The following is an 18,986-nucleotide window of genomic DNA, read 5'->3' on the forward strand; positions in this document are numbered from 1 at the left end:
GATATGTTATAATAAACTATGAAAAAGTTATTACTCTTCTTAAACTGTCCAAACAGGACAATTCAAGATTCAATACTTGTAAATTATTATTACCATCTCCTCTATTTTCATTTGTAAAAAGTAAGTTTGTTAAAATAATATGGAGATAGTAAATAATTTTTGTACTGAATCTTAAACGGGAAACTAAGGCTAATTCAAAACAACAAACAGTATATTCAAGCATATCATAAAATTTTAAGAATATATATCTATAATTAAATCAAGTTTATCAATAATAACCAGTGAGGCTTCATTTTTGCTTCCGCAATTTTCTATTTTTTCCTTGCTTTTGGTCACTTTTAAACAAGCAAATTGATTTGGTTAACTACGTGCTCCTTTTTCATGCCAAATTTTCTTTATCAATACCACAAATGATTTGGATGAATAACCTATACACAAGCAATGGAAGCAATGGAAATTTTCTTTATCAATACCTGGGAGCGTGGCAGCAAGCTTGGCGAGATTGAAAGCCGCGACTGAAATGGAAGCACCGGCGACGAAGATGGAAGCAGACGCAACAGCCACCGAAAACTGAGACGCGGCGGAGATGGAAGCAAAGTGGACGAAACACCAAAGCATTTGGCAATGGTGACCACACGGAGAGGAGGAGACGATGACGATAAACGACGGTCACCGGCAATGGAAGCAATCAGAGATGGAAGCAAACGGAGATGACACCGAGGGTTTTTGCTCGCGGTTTTCTGGCGCTGAGAAGAAGATGAATGAAAGTGGTGCAGTTGCTACTGTTCACGGAAGAAATTTAAACATATTACTGCCTCGGTTGTTAACTTAACCGAGGCATAATACCTTACCAGCTCGGTCAAAAAGCCAACCGGTGCATAAACAAAGTCAAGCAGACCCTTTACGCTTCGGTTCTCATCCAAACCGAGTTAGTATCATGAAGAAACAACATCGGTCCTCATTAAACCCGAGGCCCAAACCGTGTACGTCAGAGGTTGGCAGTGGAGCAGAGCTTTACGCCTCGGTTCTCATCAGAACCGAGTTAGTAGCATGGCACGTCTTTTCTGGCATGACAGGTGGTGGCAGGTCTGAAGCAGACACATATGCATTGGTCAGCGCAGAACCGAGTTCGTAGCTCTCTTTAGGCCTCGGTTTCTTGGAAACCGAGTTAGTAAGTGCGATCAGAGGTTGGAAGTCACATCAGTTGGTAGGTTTATGCGTCGGTTTGGCGTAGGACCGAGTTAGTATCATGCTTTAGGCATCGGGTTTGGAGCAACCGAGGCATATATATTAGCTTTATTTACGGTTCTGCCACCACGCTTTTATACGCTTCGGGTTTGCTTAAACCGAAGCATATATAGCGCTTTTAAATCCCTTTTTTTTACTAGTGTGCATACTGAAATCTTAGATGTACATGATGAAACACTGATACGATAGTATCATTGAAAACCCCCTAAATGAATACTAACAATATGATTCTTAAATTGTTCGAGTGTTACTCTCTCCACCACCACACACGCTCCCTACACCTCTCCAATTTTTTTTAATTTCAAAAATATTCTTATTTACTTTTACCCTTTAATTTTTTTTAACTTTTTCTTAAAACCCTAATTTTTACTCTCTTATTCACTCAACTGCACACCACACCCCCACCCCCTCACTCTTACTTTCTCTCTTCCTCTCTTATTCTCCTCTTTCTCTTTCCCCAATTTACCATTTTCGTCAAGGTTCTCTTCTCCTTTTCTTGGTTCATGTTGTTGCTTGATTCATGGTGGGTTCATGGTGTTGTGGAGTTTGGTGTTTCCTTTATTGTTTTCTATGATCCAAGTTAGTGATTCTATATGCGTCTATGTTTTGTGTTAAACAAAGAAGAGAAACGCCAAAGGTTGCAACGGATATGGGACATTCGTTGAGCCTTCAACGGATCTCGATATCTGTGGACGGATCTCGAGATCCGTTGAAGGCTCAACGGATGTCCCATATTCGTTGAAGCCTTTCAACGTTTTGGGTGTTTTCCTCCATTGTAGGTCCAATAGATCTCCTAAATCTGTTGAGGCCTTACGGTTTCGTTTTCTTGTTGTTTTAGGTTATTAATTTAATTTTATTTAGGTTGTTAATTTTTTTATAATTATTTTAATTTAATATTTTTTGTAGTATTATTTATTTATAAATGAAGTGTTTGTAAAAAAAAAATAAAAGAAAGCATGGAAAGCTGAACAGATTCTTTTATTTATTTATTTTTACTTTTTAGTTTATTAATTTATTGATTTGTAAATTAATTTTTAGATACTTTTAAAGTTAAGTAATTATATTTTAATTATAATTATATTTGAAGTAAATTATGTATTTATAATTAAATTAATTTTGTTTTATTTAATGAATTAATTATTACTAATTTAATTAAAGTTAATTGATTTTGTTTTGAATTGTTTTATTTTTGAAGAACAACAGTTATAGGGAAAAGGAAAAGAAGAGGAATTTGATTTTCGTGGAAGTGGTTGATAACGGTAATTCTTACCATTATCTGAGGTTCATTTTAGAAACAAAATCAGTTTCCCTTTAGCTTATTACTTGCTTAAATCCTCTCTTTTAACTTGTTTTAATGTTATTATATTTTGGGCTACATTGATATAAATTCATCACTAATCCCCTTATTTTGTAGCTAATATTGTGCTTGGAAGAACCTCCACCAATGTAGAGAACTGAACCAACCACAGAAGCAACAAAACAACAAAAAGAGAGAGTTTTGAAATGTTGTCGCTGAGCTATCGCTAGGCTACTGCTGAGCTGCCACTAGGCTGCCGCCAGGCTACCACTGAGTGGTGAAAATCTAGAAATTTCCAGAATTTTGCACCCGGGTGCCCCTTCATGGGCGCTGAGCGCCATTTGCTTCGCAAACTCACTTAGGCGCCCTAGCCTGGGAGCTGAGCGCCATCCAGTTCTGCAGAGCTCGCGCCGAGCGCCCCTCTAGGGGCGTTGAGCGTCACTTTTTCTGATGTGGAAAACTTTAGCTTATTTAACCCTAAAATGTGAAGGGGTTTGAGTCTTTGGTGGTTTGGAGGTGCAATTTCACTTAGAGGAGAGGTTGGAGGGTTGCTAGGGTTTGTGGGAACACTCCATTCTTCCTCTTTGGGTTCTTTTTCTTCTTCCATGGTCATTTTGTAAGCTCTAGGGCTCTCCATGGAAATAGAGAGACAAACCTATCTTGTGGGGGATAGATGTAACCTTTGAACTCTTATGTATTTGATGAACTCTTGTTATTCTTAAAGCTTGCATGTAATAGAGATGTTCATGGCTTGATCTTTGATTCATGGGTATGGGAATGTATCTTGTGTAATCTAGAACTGAAACAAGAGTCCTAGTGGTTGATTGATTTTAGGAATGGAAGATGATTCACTTCTTATCTTAGATCCTAGTTCTTAATGCGCGTTTTGCTTGTTAGATTTTCCAAGAAATTGGAGTTTGATAGGGAAAAGCTAGGCTCTTTCACTTAAGAAATTAGGGCTAGAGTAATTTTACTAGTACAAAAACAACGTATAACGTCACACTTTTAATGTCCAACCAATGAATAGCCAACGTTAAAAATGACCGGTGGCATTTTTGTAAATAAATGCAATTATTAAACGTCGTTTAAAATTGTAATTCGACGTAAAATGATATAAAACGTCGAATGCCCCAGCGTTAGATGTCAAAAGGTTAGTGAATTCAATAAAAATTTGAGCCGAAGATTGAAAATTCATTCACTTTATCTTAGCGCGTGAGACCCTCTTCTCTTTTCAAAATTTTCTCGAACGAAGTTTGACGACCATCACATGTAATCTTTCTTTCATTTGATACAAATGCATTTTATGGTGATATTCGTTTGTTTTGACCTATTATTTTCGTGCTTTTGTCCTTCATAGGCGCATTTTGCTTTCTCTGTCACTGGTGAGGACACTTTATTCCAACGAACCCACCTTTTGAAGGTTAGTTTTCGTTTTCATTTTGAAGAACTTATTTGTTGAACTTATTTGTTATTGTTTGGTTGAACTTGTTTGTTGTTGTTATTTGATTGAACTTGTTTGTTGTTGGTTATTGTTGTTTGTTCTTGATACTACGTTCATAGTTCTTGCTTTACAAAAAACCAAAAACTAAAATTTGTTATTTTTCTGCTTTTCAGGTCTCGTGGAGTTGTAAAAAGTATCACAATTAATTAAAAAAAACAAAAAAAAGGTGATTAACGTTGTATATTAACAAAATTGGACGTTAAATTAACGTTGTATATTGACAAAATTCGACGTTAACTTAACGTCGAATTTTTTAAATTCGACGTCAATTTAACGTCTCCTAATATGACGTCGTTTGCGAATTCACCGTTAAAAATCCAAAATATTCGACGTTGTACGCGATTTTTGTACTAGTGTTTTATGGATTGACTTTAGTAATTTGATGGAGAGGAGATGAAATTGCATATGCATAAGAGTGAATAGGTGAAAACTAACCTTAACAATGTCATTTCATACCATTTGTAGTCTAGTCCATGTTGAAGTGTCTTCAAACAACAAAGTTAAAACTTGTATAGTTGAAATTTTATCTTCTTTGCACTTGTTTTTCAATTTGATATGTTGTTCTTGAGTCTATGAGTTGTTAATAGTTCAATTAACTAGTATTATACGAGTCTCTTGGGGAAAGATACTTGATCTTACTATTTTATATTACTTGAACGATTTTGTACACTTGCCAATGAGTTTTAACAGTGGTGGAGTGTGGGGGTGCCTTCACATATTGGTGGGAATCATTAATGAAGTTGTTGAAAGTTGGAGAAAGTTAAAATTTTTAACCACCACATTAAATATGGAAGGGAAAAAGAGGAATGGGGAGGTGCAGAAAGCACTCACTAGTAAAAAAATAGTTTTTTAAAGCGTCTAATACGCTTCGGTTTTCACAAAACCGAAGCATATTGAAACGCGGTGGCAATTTTGTAATTAAGGCGAACTTATACGCCTCGGTTCAGTAGGAACCAGAGTCTATACATTCTACTACCTCGGTTATTTTACGAATCAATGTCATTAGGCATTTATGTTTTCGGTCTGCCTTCTAACCGAGGCATATAGGTTAATTTGGAATTGTTTTTAGCTCTTTAGGCACCGATTAGCAGATGAATCGAGTTAGTAACTCTTTCAAATTACTCACCTCAAAAAAACTTTACACATTTTTCTTCTTCCCCTAGAGCGATCTTCTTCCCCTGCGACCTCCACCACCATTGGGCGAAACCCTAGCCACCTTGTCGTCAGCCACCTTGCCGTCAACCACCTTGCCGTCAGCCACCTTGCCGTCAACCACCTTGCCATCACCTACCTTGCCGTCAACCACCTTGCCGTCCGCCACCTAGAATCGCGTCCTCACCAGAATCACATCACCAGAATCGCGTCCTCACCAGAATCGCGCAGGCGCTATCTTCCATGGCCATCTTCACGAAGCTCCAGCGTTAGCCTTGCAACCTCCATCTACATCGAAACTCGATCAAAGAAATTTGCACAGCGATGCAAGCAGAAAACACCACCATTCATCTTCATCACCTACAAACCCAGAAATAAAAAAATCCCAAATTCCATGAACCCTAAATTGAGCCGTTGTTCAATCTCACGAGATTCTGATCTTCGGAGTGCGGTCGCGGGATTCTGATCTCTGGCAACGCCAAGTCCAACTCCATCGTCTACACCAACGCCCGATCGGTGGTCATCGTGAGCGTCGAGAATCCCCTTCACGTCTCTATCTACGGAGAACACGCCAGATCCGGCCACCGTCGCACGTTTCTCCCCCAACGGCGAGTGGGTCGCCTCCGCCGACGCCTACGGTACCGAGTTGAAGAGTTAATAGAAGGTTGTTATGATTCAATCGAGTTACCGCAAGTTCCTGTGGCACAGTCAGACACTGCTGCTATATTTTACTCTTCAGGGACCACGGGAATAAGCAAAGGTATGGTTTTAACTCATGCAAATCTCCTTTCCATAATGAGATTGACTTTCTGGTGTGCTGAAGTCAGTGGATGCAAGATGATATTTTCTTGGCCTTCATTCCAATGTTTCACATCTATTGATTTGCATTCTTTGGATTAGGAAGAGAACTAGAAAAGCTATTATAGGAGACATTTAGAGAGACAAGATTATCAAGACTAACCAATACCCTGAGTGTACCTGTGAGCTTGTTGTGAGAGAGGTCCAAGATGGATAGTTTTGAGAGATTTGAGAAGGTCTGTGGAATGGGGTCACTAAGAGAATTCCAACTCAAGTTCAAGAGGATATCTAATCCTTGCAAATGACCAAATTCTCCGGAATGCTTCCCGTTATTCTGTTTGCTGAAAGATCTAAGACATTGAGACCAACTAGGAATTTCAAAGATGAAGGAATGGTTCCTTCCAGCACATTGTTGTGCAAGTCAAGCAATTCTAGATGAGCACAGTTTCCTATCTAAGAGGGAATATCTCCACTGAGTTGATTATTTGATAACTCAAGGAAGCTCAAGACTTTCCGGAATGGTCCCAGTTAAATTGTTCTGCCACAACAACACCCTCCTCAGGTTTTGCATGGAGCCCAATTCATAAGGAATGTTTCCAGAAAGCTGGTTTTCATACAGAAACAAATCCTCCAAGGTTGAGCAGTTATGAATCTCTGGTGGGATATGACCTGAGAGATGCGCCGTGTAGACTGAAAGTGTCTTGAGATTTTTAAGCTCTCCTATAATAGCTTAATTCTTGATTGTTGGAATTTCTGCTTGGGAGAAACTGCCTCGGTTAAATAGGAACCGAGGCGAAACGTTCTTCCAAAAAATATATAAAAAAATTTTGTACTACTTCGGTTACCAGTGAACCGAGGCAAAATCCTATCTCTTTTTGACTCGGTTCAGAACCGAGGCAAAAAGCTTATCCCTGTTTATCTCGCCTGTATATGTCTCGGTTGCAGAACCAGTGCCTACACTAGTACAGTTAAGGGAAATGGCAGTGGTTATTTTCGCTGATAGGCACCGGTTCCTGAACCGAGGCATATTCAGGTGAGGTAAAAAGTGGTAGACTTTATGCCTCGGTTTTGAAATGAGACATAAAATGGTACGATTCGGCCTCGGTTATTAGACTCGAAATTGTTCCTCTCCCTCTACTGCCTCGGTTGGAGGCTGAACCGAGGCAGTAGGGTCCTTTTTTTATTTATTTTTCCTTCTTCTTTAGCCAGTCATATAATTTTAATTTTGGTGCCTCGGGGTCGGTCTCCTTGACAAAGTTAACAGCACCTCCAATGAACTTGATCATGTGTGAATGGCTAACCAGACCAAACAAACAATTTTTTTAGTACAAAGGAAGCAAGTTAAAAAAATCAAAACAAAATCTCAGATTCAAAAGATCATTCTCAGATTCAATTCAACAAAATGCAAAACTCTACTGATGCAAAACTCTACTGAAACCAAATGCAAAACTCTACTGAAACCCGAAGCAGCTACGATCAAAAGCTCTCTAGCGACGGTCACAGCTGCCTGAAACCCGAAGCAGCTACCCGAAGCGGCGCTCATGAGCATCGTTCCTCCGCCCTCCGCATTTGCCTCCGCCGCTTCTCCTTCTCCTCCGCCGTCATCAAACCCTAATTCGCACCACCACCATCAACATCAGAAAAACCCTAATCTGACCACCACCACCACCACTATCACCGCCGCCACCATTGACGCACCACCACCACTATCACCGCCGTCACCATTGACGCACCACCACCGCTTGCTCTTCCCTCCAGAGGCACTGCACTCACAGGAGATTTTGGAGCAGTAGTCTTCAGAGCGAGACCGAGAGAGCGACGGAGCGAGAACGCGAGCCAGCGAGAGAGCGACAGAGCGAGAGAGCAATGCTTAGTAGAAAATTTGACCTTATACTTGTCAAATAATGAAGAGTTCCAACCAAACTTTGATACTTGTTGTCATCTACTCCATCTCCACCATCAAACTTTGAGAGCTATACACCCGGTTCCTTTGGTGTCAAAATCGGGTTTCAACTTGTTATCTTGAACTTGTTCAAGATCTCTTCGACATACCTCTCTTGAGACATAAAAATGTTTGTCTCAAGTTGTTTTTGACTTCCAATCTGAGGAAGTACTTCATGTGTCCAAAGTCAGTCATTTCAAATTCTTTCTCCATGACAATTTTGAACTACTTAATTTCCCATGAAAATAAAATCATCAACATAAAGAGAAATGAACATCACATTCCCTTCATGTTTCTTTATGTATAAGGCATGTTCATATGGACAATTTTCATATTTATTCTTCTTGAAGTAAGTGTTAATGCAGTTATTCCATGCTCAAAGAGTTTGTTTCATTCCATATAGTGCCTTCTTCAACCTAAATACTTTCTTTCCTTCCCCTCTTCTCATATACCTGAGTGATCGTTCAATATAAACTTCTTCTTCAAGACTTCATTCAACAATGCTGACTTCACGTCCATTTGAAGTAATGACCATATATGTGTTGAGCTGCTAACGTAATCAATAGTCGATTAGTTTCCATTCTTGTGATTGGCGTAAACATCTCAGCGTAGTCTACTCCCTCCTTTTATTTATTGAAACAAAAGAAAACACTAGAAAGAGGGCGGGGGCTAGGGAGTGGGAGGACGGGGCGGGGGGCGGGGTTGAATAGTGTTTTAAAAACTTTTCGCAAATAGTGTTTAATATTACTTTGAGGGTTAGACAGTCTGAAATAGTAGTTAAAGACTTTGGTTTAAAGAAAGCGTTGAATGGAAAAGTTGTTTAAAAACAAAGGAAGAAATCAAACTTTGATTTTATATTGGTTTACTCAAACTGAGTTACATCCAGTTCTCTCTTCAAACCTTTAAAGGGGCTCAACACTAGACCAACTATCTAGAACATTTAATTCCACTAAGTTAAATTTTACAAGTGTTTGAATTCACTACTGAATCTAACACAAAAAAGTGTTTTTGAAATCTTACAAGGCAGAAGATAACTCTCATAGAGTTATGTTCTGAAAACTTGTAAAAATATTCTTGATAGAAAAACTTCTTCTCTTCTCTTCATGCAAACTCCTTTATATAGACTTCTTCAAAACAGATCTGTTACTTAGAGCTTTTGACTTTCTTTTAGGGATGTAGCCTTTAAGGTAGAGTCAGAAGCTATGTTACGTCCTAACAGAACAATTGTGCTAAGTGTACGAAAAGAGCAGACATAAAGCATGTAAGAGACATTTCTTGAATATTCTCCTATCTCGTAACTTTCTTCTAATTTTTGGCATACTTTTTGATAAAATTGATAATTTTCACAGAAAAAAAGAGCACAACATAACAGACAAAAGAGTACTTATACGTATATGCATTAAATTGTTAGACGATCAAAGCGTTTAGGAATGACATGAGTACCAATTTTTAGTGCTTATTTATTTTAATTAACTTTTAAAGCGTTTTGGATATATTGTTTAGCGAGGTTATATGTATCCTAGACGGTCTATCTTTCTTTTATATGCTTTTATAATTAGATGCTATGTTATGAACTCTATAGCGTCTAACACTTATCAGGCATGCATTAGATGCTTTTAGATATTAGACGTTCTAGATCGTTTAGGCATTTAAAGAGTGGTGTTTAGAATTTCTAACATATTATCCTAAATGATTAAGCACTATTTTATTTTAGATGTTACGTTAAACATCAAAATAAGGTTTCCTTAAACGATTTTGTCTTAACATTTATAACCTTTTGCAATAAGTTAGGCTTTGTGTCACTCTATCTCACCTTGAGCATTCATCTTCACTTTGTTCACCCATTTTACACTTATGGGTCGGGCTTCTTTTGGGAGATCGAACAACTCCCATGTGTTGTTACGCTTTATAACACTTGTCTCCTTATCCATTGCAACTCACCATTTCTCTTTTTGAACAACCTCCTCAAAAATTATGTTCTCTAAATTGGCCAAATGACAAAGAATATGTACCTTTTCACTAGACTCATACAAATCTTGCAAGGTTCGCATTCTAGGCCATTATGGTTCACCTTCATCATCGACCTTTGGATTTGCTATAATTTGTGATATAATAATTGACATTCTAGTACTTTCACTGACCTCTTCTACCAAGTTATTCCATATCTATTCACTTGCTTCATTTACTCAAACATCATGACTTACTATCACCTTTTGGTTTATTGGGTTAAACAACTAGTAAGCTTTAGCATTCTTATCATACCAAATAAACACAAGTTTCTTGCTTTTGTGTTCAAGTTCTTTCCTTTGTTGAACTAGTACATGAGAACATGCCACACTATCAAAAACCTTGAGATGAGTTTTTTCCTTTTGTCCACTCCATACTTCTAGCGGTGCCTTTTCATTCAACTTTACATGTGGACACCTATTATGCATATAAATGGAACACTACACAACTTCAACCCAAAACTTCTTTGCCATATTCTTCCTTTTTAGCATTGATCAAACATTGTCTAGAATTGTTTGGTTCTTCCTCTTAGTTACCCCATTTTGTTGTGGCGAGTAGGGTGTGGTTAAAAACCTTCTCATGTCGTGTTCCTCACAGTAATTCATGAACATGGCTTACATGAACTCGTCTCCTCTATCAGACCGAACAACTTTAATACGTTTTCTTGTCTCCTTCTCAACCATCATTATAAACTTTTTGAATGTTTCAAAAATTTCACATTTTTCTTCCAAGTAGTATGCCCATGACTTTCTTGAAAACATCAATAAGAAAAACAAAATACCTCTTACCTGATAAAGAATCTTCAAGTTGTACGAATTTGACGATAAATTCTCTTCAAGAAGGAGAGTATGATAGAGGACTATCTCTTAAAACATATATGAGAAAAACTAGAGGAAGAAATTTGCAATTCAAAGGATCTATGACAAGGTCCAATATCAAAACAAGTCTTCTTGAATCTTATAATGTTTCATGAAGAAGGGAATTTAAAAAACATGAAGATCGTGAGCACAATTAAAGAATAATTTAGGAAATTAAATAATTTATAATTTTGTTATAATTTTTTAGAATGTTAAATTTGATGGACGAGCGGACCAAGCTAAGCAAAAAACTCTACATCTATAATTTTCATTTTTTGTTATTTTTATGTGTTTTCGACTTCAAGCTTTATTTTAGGGTTTTTAGGTTTTATTAAACTTATGTGCCTATATATAGAGGTACCAAAAGCTAATGTAGACACTTTTGAGTTATAAGATATGCATTTACATTTTGGAGAGAGGATTATCTTGGTTCTTGGATTAGAACTCTTTTTCTTATCGAAGATTGACAAATCTTCACTTGACTTATCAATATGCTAGATTGTGGCATCCCCATCTCTGTCTTATTCTGCATTCTTCTCTGATTTATTTTTGTTGCCCGTTGAGGATTCAAATTTAGAAAAAAAAAACCGTACTCTTTGCTGGATAAGATCGTATCATCTGGTATCTAAAGTAAGGTTCTGGTTTGAATACCCTCTTTTATCTTATTTTTCTATCATATTTAAAAAAAAACCCAAAATCGAATTACCTTGAGTTTTTAGTTTTCGTATTTCTTTTATGTTCTTCTATTAATTTGTGTATTTCTACATTTGATTCATGGAAATTATCTGTTTTTTCTTTTTTGTATTTTTCTATTAATTGTAGTCCCAATTAAATATTTACTTGATCTTGCATGAGTTTTGGTGTTTGAAGGACAATCTTTGTGTGTTAAACTGCCAAATTAAAACACACATACACACACACACACAGATATATATATATATATATATATATATATATATATATATATATATATATATATATATTGAATCTAAGTAAAAAAGAAACAAATATATATTAAAAAAGAAAAGAGAAAGTAAGGATCCAACTGTAAAAAAAATTAATTGTAGAGTTCAACACAAATTATTATGTTGCACTATTGTTTATGAATGTTAATCTATTAAATTATATATCTTCTTTTTTGAGAGTCTCTGTGTTGTCTCATTTAACTCTTTTTGGTAGTCTTATAATTTTCTTATTTTATTATTTTATGTCTTTTAAAAATTTCTTGAAGTTTTTGTCTAAAGTTTTCTATTTTCTTTGACCTGTTGAGTCAAGTTTAGATCTCGTAACATTTTTGACATTGTTTGTTCACTTTTTGCGTAAGCTACTAGAGTTCTTTGCCAAGTGCTAAGGAGAATTTTCGTGGTTAAAGGAAAGAGAGTGCATTCAAGAAAAATCCTATAAGTGCGATACATGAGTGAAACTTGAATCAAACAGTTAGACGAGTGGTGAGGATCTAAATATATTCTTTTATTTTCCTTTCCTATCCTTTTGTAAGATTTATCAATATTGAACAATGCAACATAGTCTCGTAGAGACATCCTTCTGAAAGTTGTGTGTTCGTGAACTCTTGGAGGAGAATGTCAATTCCTTTGAGTCTAGAATTATAAAGTTGAATGGTGAAATTTTTAGTATTAAAAGGAAGCACTAGCATGACAAAAATGTTTTCCCAAAGGTTAAATCAAGTGTTATAAGATGTTCCAAATGTGAAGGCTATGGGCATGGAACTCATCAGTATCTTAATTAGAATGCAAGTCTCATTATTACAAATGAAGACCTCAAGAACTACATGTACATTATATATTTGAAAGAGGAGGAAGAAAGGACTTTGCAAAAATTAGATGCGTGGAAAAGAAGATAAGAGTCGAAGCTTAAGAACAAGAGAAAAAAAACACTTATAAAAATGAAAGAAAGAGAAAAGAGAGAGTATGAAGAAAGAGAAAAGAGAGAAAATGAAGAGAAAGAAAAGAGAGTGTGAAGAAAGAGAAAAGAAAGAAAAATAAGAGAAAGAAAAGAGAGAGTGTGAAGAAAGAGAAAAGAAAGAAAAGTAAGAGAAAGAAAAGAGAGAGAGGAAAAAGAAAATAGAGAAAAAAAGGAGAAAGAAAAAAGAGTGAGAAATGAGAAAGAAGAAAAGGGAGACAACATCCTAATTTATCACTAAAAGAAAATACTAACTGGCCTCTTTTTGTTTTGTTGCCTAGGAAAGATTTTTTTTATCAAGGAACCATGACATCAAATATGGAAGGATGAAAAGATGACAAAAAAGGAAGACATAAGTTTAGAACTCAAAGAACTTGTGTTTGATAATCTGTTAGCTTTTTTGTTAATTCATTCCGATATTCAAAGTCATTCTCTTAGTATGGAAACAAGCTTAGAAATATATGCACATGAGTTAGCTTGATTGACCATCTCTAACAAACTTAGGGATAATCAAAGTCATACTTATAATTTGATTGTTTACTTGGGAAATATTCTTTTGATCTTCTTTGAGCATTGCATCTTTAATTTAAAATTGTTTGATGATATTTGTAGATGGGTATTTTCTCCTGGAGGCAAACCTCCAAATATTTGATAGTAAGAGATTAGCCTCTTCAAGGATCCAAATCTCATTTTAGGAGAATTTCTATTTTGGATTATTTTACTTTTTTCTCTTTGATTTATGTCTGTGTTTGTGCGTAGGATCTTCTAGAATTCGGGTCGAATTCACCTCAAACAAGGGAGAATGATAAAAAATCTTCAACTAGTACGAATTTGAGGACAAATTCTCTTCAAGAAGAAGGTATGATACAGGACTATCTCCTTAAACATATATGAGAAGAACTTGAGGAAGAACATTTGCAATTCAAAGGATATGTGATAAGGTCTAATATCAAAACAAGTCTCCTTGAATCTTATAATGTCCAGTGAAGGAGAGAATTTAAAGAACATGAAGATCATAAGCACAATTGAAGAATAATTTAGGAAATTAAATAATTTGCAATTTTAGTTTAATTTTATAGAATGTTAAATTTGCTGGATGAGTAGGTCTCGCTAGGCAAAAAGCTTGCATCTACAATTTTAATGTGTTTTGGGCTTTATTTTAGGCTTTCTAGGTTTTATTAAAGTTATGTGCCTATATATAGAGGTACCAAAAGCTAATGTCGACACTTTTGAGTCATAATACATGCATTTGCATTTTTGAGAGAGGATTCTCTTGGTTCTTGAATTAGAACTCTAATTCTTATCAAAGATTAACATCTTTGTGGTGAATCTTCACTTGACTTATCGATCTGCTAGATTGTGACGTCTTCATCTCTATCTTATTCTACATTCTTCTCTGATTTATTTTTGTTGTGTCCCTTAAGGATTCAAATTCAAAAAAGATCGTACTCTTTCCTAAACATTATCGTTTCATTACCACTAGATGATCCAGGGATAATTGTTCCACACATGTCAGTGTGTATCAAATCGAATTTCTCCCTTGGTCGGTTATAGGCACTTCTCAAAAACGATGTCCTCGATTGTTTTTCGAGTACGCATTCTTCACAAAACTTTGCATTGAACTCAATGCTTGAAAGTCCATGAACCATGCCTTTACTCACCAACTCGATCAATCTACAAAAATGTAGGTGACCGAACAAAAAATGTCACATCATTACTTCATATTCCACATTAAATTTGAAGCATCTCTCTCGAACAATCTTCAAATATGATTTGTACATCCAATTTTTCCTCATTTGTACTTGGGAAATCAAACGTCTGAGTTTGTTCTTCAACTATAATATTCGCTCTTTCATTAAAACCGAGTGACCCTTTCTCCAACAATTATCCCATGCAAAGATTATTACATTTGAGATCGGGGTACAAAGTACACATCTCGAGTCTCCCCAACTCGTTAATCCTTCTGTGAGTACCAAATTGCTCTTATGCCTTTTATTGTAACCTTTGAATAATCTCTAAAAGACACATGTTTGACATCAACTTTAGTAAGCTTTTTCAGAAATTTCTTGTCTTTGCACATAGGTTACTCACTCTTGTGTCAAGGTACCACTCCGAGTTGATAGAATGGCTCGGTTGTATTGTCGAGTTTAACAACTCAATTTTTTTCTTTGAGATACTAATCAATTTCTAATCGGTCCCTAATCTTTGTGACATCATCAACATATCGGCCTCATTCTCTTCGACTTTCTCTATAAGAAAGTTAGTCCGCTCATCCCTCCTATTTCTATATCGACATTCTTTTACGAAGTAACCGACCTTACCTCAATCATAGCATCTTTCTGATTTACAATCATTTGCATAGTAGTCGTGTTTGCCACAATTTAAATAGTCAATGTTTGAGGTGCTTCATCGAACTTATTTCCATTGACCTCCTCGTTCGCGCTAATGTTGTTGGCCAGGTTAACTTCTCTCTTCTTCTTATCTTCCTCAACTTCGACCACCGTGACCATATCCTTTACCTCTCTAGCCTCTTCCTCTGCTTTGAGTGCTCTAAGTGTAATGTGTAATCTCTTTAATTTTTGCTTTTGATTAGAGTACATGTTCAAGGGAATCCACCTTCTTCTTCTTCTTCTTCTGTTGCTCGTGAGCCTCAAGGGACCCGGTGAGCTCTCCAACCATGAGCACTGGTAGTCCTTGAACTTCTCAATCACGCACATCATATTCTAGAAGTCATAGGTTAACGACCTCAGAATTTTCTCCACGACTCGGATAGCAGGTAACACCTATGCGTTTATGTCGACTTGGTTTGCCACGGTTTCAACCCTAGTAATGTACTCGACAACTCCTTCAATCTCTTTCATTCTCAAGCTCTCTAACTCTCCTCTGAGTGTTTGAAGCCTCACCTACTTCACTTGATCATCTCCTTTATACACCTTTTCTAGAATGTCCCACACTTCTTTTGAAGTTTTTGCAGTTGCAATCTTCTCAAAGTTGGACTCGTCAATAGTTTGGTACAAGATGTACAAAGTGGTCTTGTCCTTCATATGCAACATTTGCAATGTAGTCATCTAGACATTTGAACAATTTGTGATATTTTCTGGTTCTATGTGACCATTTTCGACCACCTCCCAACTTTCTTGGGAACTAAGGAGAGCTTTCGTCTTGAGACTTCAATTGTCATAGTTGACTGCCTTTGTCAACTTGGGTAAAGGTACAATATTTGTAAGACTAAACATCTCTAACTCGTTTTTCTACCTTAGACACTCAAGCTAACTAGCTTTAATAGCACTTTGTTAGCAAAACACTGTTTTGTGGTAAATTTGATTTACATCTCTTGTGTATCACATATCAACAAAGCACTACAATTTATAATTCTTACATTTGACTTTTCATGTCCAAGTCATAATGTCTCCAATTATTATAAAACATAATAATATAATAAACATTAGCATCCATAACATAACACACTAAACTCCTGACTTTTGCTCTTCTAAAACATCAAAATATTACTCATAAAATATGTTGAATAACCCCTCGTTTCAGTTTACCCTAACATTAGTTATTATAATCATATTGACATTCCCAATGTTTTCTAAGTGCTTTATGCATTTGTACCAACAATCGAAGAACAAAAACAAAGATAGACTAAAAGGTTGAATAGGAAATGAAGTTTAACTCAAAACCTAAGCATATTTTTTTTTATGGTTTGTTACAATGATATACTATACTAAATGAACAAGGACAATGTTGGAGGAGATTGAGTTTAGTTGTGGTGTTAGAGGGTTGGTTTGTTACATAGGCAAGTTTATGCCAATCGTGGCTACAATCCATTTGAAATTGAATGATGGATGGAAAAATATAACATTGTTGAGTGGATGAAGAAATATAGTATTGAAGCAACAGAGTAATTTGATGGATTAAGGCAAATTCATTAAGAATCAAATTAGTACCATAACAAATAATTATAACTAAACATATATATCTCTAGATTAATATTCAAGCAATGAATTTAGAGCATAGGATTCAAAAATATGATAGTATGTCTTGCTACCTAGATGAACACAGATTCAAAAATAGGATTCAAAAATATATATCTCTAGATGAATATAAGATTTTTTCAAGCAAGTGTAATCAAAGTAAAGGAGAAAAAAATGTTTCCCCACAAATATTCAATAAACTATTATATCATTGTAAAATATTAATGTAGAAGAGAGGAAATGTCAAGATAGTGATTTCCTAAATACATTGTAAAATTTTAGTCATAAATACTAATGGTTGCATGAGTAAGATGATTGTTAATGAATTATCTTTAAACATGGTAACAATAGTATTAAATGTCGAGATAGGATAAAGTTGTATTTGGGTTCCACATGAGCACCAAATGTTTTTATCGGAGCGTAGACCATTGGACAAGTGTTAAGATCTCAGTGGTGGCTTGAATGTTTCTCATAGTTGGGACCAAGGTTGTCAAACTCGAAAGTATACTTAAACACGTAAGAGCCTAGTAAACTCGACTCATAAACTTGTAAAAATAAAAAAAAATAAAATTGTTTATAAATAATATAATACTTTATTATTATTTGATTATGTAAATAACTTTGTTTCGGTCGACTTGGTCTGAGGGTCGGTCGTCCTTCCTTGCTCTGGTTTATGTTTCGATCTTGGTGTTGACCTGTAGAAGACACTCTGACGCTCAAGTTAGATATGTTTCATAAAGATGTCTTAATTTTATTAGAATAGATCAAGGTTATTTTACTTGGACATCAATAGTATATTTATAGGGCTTGTGGCAGCCAAACACATTGATTAACTATTAATGTAGTATATTTTTAGGCAATCAAACCCAATAATCAATTATTAATATCGTATATTTGAAAGCGTAAGACAATCTGACCCATTAATACCTGGAAATATACTTGCTAACTGCCCATAAATGCATCTTTCAATCCAATTGATCAATACTTGCATTCATGTTTACTTTTTCGCAATATAAACACAATGATTTCGTTTACAAGTCTTATTTAATTAATAAATCACATAACTGTTTAGGCCTTGAGTCTCTTGGGAAACGATACTTGGTCTTACCATTTATTATTACTTGATATGATTCGGTACACTTGCCGAAGTGTTAACAAGTTTTTGGTGCCGTTGTCGGGGATCAAAAATTTTGTTTATCAATCATGTTTCTATGTTAAGTTGTGTGAATAAGAAAGTTGAGGTTGAATTTGATGAATTTATGACTAAATTCCCTTGTTTTGGCAGGAAATGAGATAATACGGAAAGTAGAGATGAAGTGTCAAGGAGATGGAACTCAGAAAGGCATGGAAAAGCACCAGAAGGGAGGAATGCTCGAAGCTTGGACGCCCTTTTTGGAGGCTTGAGCACCAGAAGTGCACCGCACACCGCCTGGGCACCCATTTTGGGCACTTAAGCGCCAGAATGTACCGTTCGATGCCCGGGCACCCCACTTAGGGCGCTCGAGGGCCCACAACATGGGCCGGACCTTGTTTCTGTTTTGATTCGACTCTATTTCAAGGACCCAGACGCCCTAGGTTTTGTATCTTTGGCAGAAGGAGCGCAGCAGCACACTCTTTCAGTCTCTGGAGGCGGATTTGGATGCGGGAGCTTCCATCTTCTACTTTTAGGGTTTTTCTATCTCATTCTTCTCCATTATTCATCTAGTTTGACCATGTTTATGGTGAACTAAACACTATTTGTTGTTGGGGGATGATGTAACCTTGTGAACTCTCATGTATTTCAATTTATTCTTAATAATATATGCTTTTTCATTAATTGTTAGAGTAATTCATCTGTTACAACGCTTGCTTTGTTTAACTCATTCAATAGCATGATTTATGAATTGCGTGAGTACCGGGAGGTTCCTTACAATTTAGGTTCTTATTGAATTACTCCCAAGAGTAATATTTCTCAAGGATGAGGGTATGAGTCTTGGTCGTCTTAAAGCTCTTGATCTTCACATTTAATTGTTAGGAATGCTAGGAATTGCATGAACTAGTGATTAAGGACAGGCTTATTTCGTTGAGGGATCGGGTTTAAGTGATTTAGTGAGTGACGTTAACATTAATGCATAAAGAAGAATTCTTAGATACATGAGAGTGAACTTGGTAACATCTAACCCCAAAAACTTACTCATCTCATATTAAAAACAACATTCGTTCATCACTGTGTTATTCTGCTATTGATCAAAGTGCATTCATATTTAATTTTCTGTCTTTGCATCTGAAACCAATGATCGCGTTTTCT

This window comes from Vigna umbellata, chromosome 1 (assembly GCF_029865625.1).
Source record: "Vigna umbellata cultivar VRB3 chromosome 1, Vumbellata_1.0, whole genome shotgun sequence".
Taxonomy (NCBI): domain Eukaryota; kingdom Viridiplantae; phylum Streptophyta; class Magnoliopsida; order Fabales; family Fabaceae; genus Vigna; species Vigna umbellata.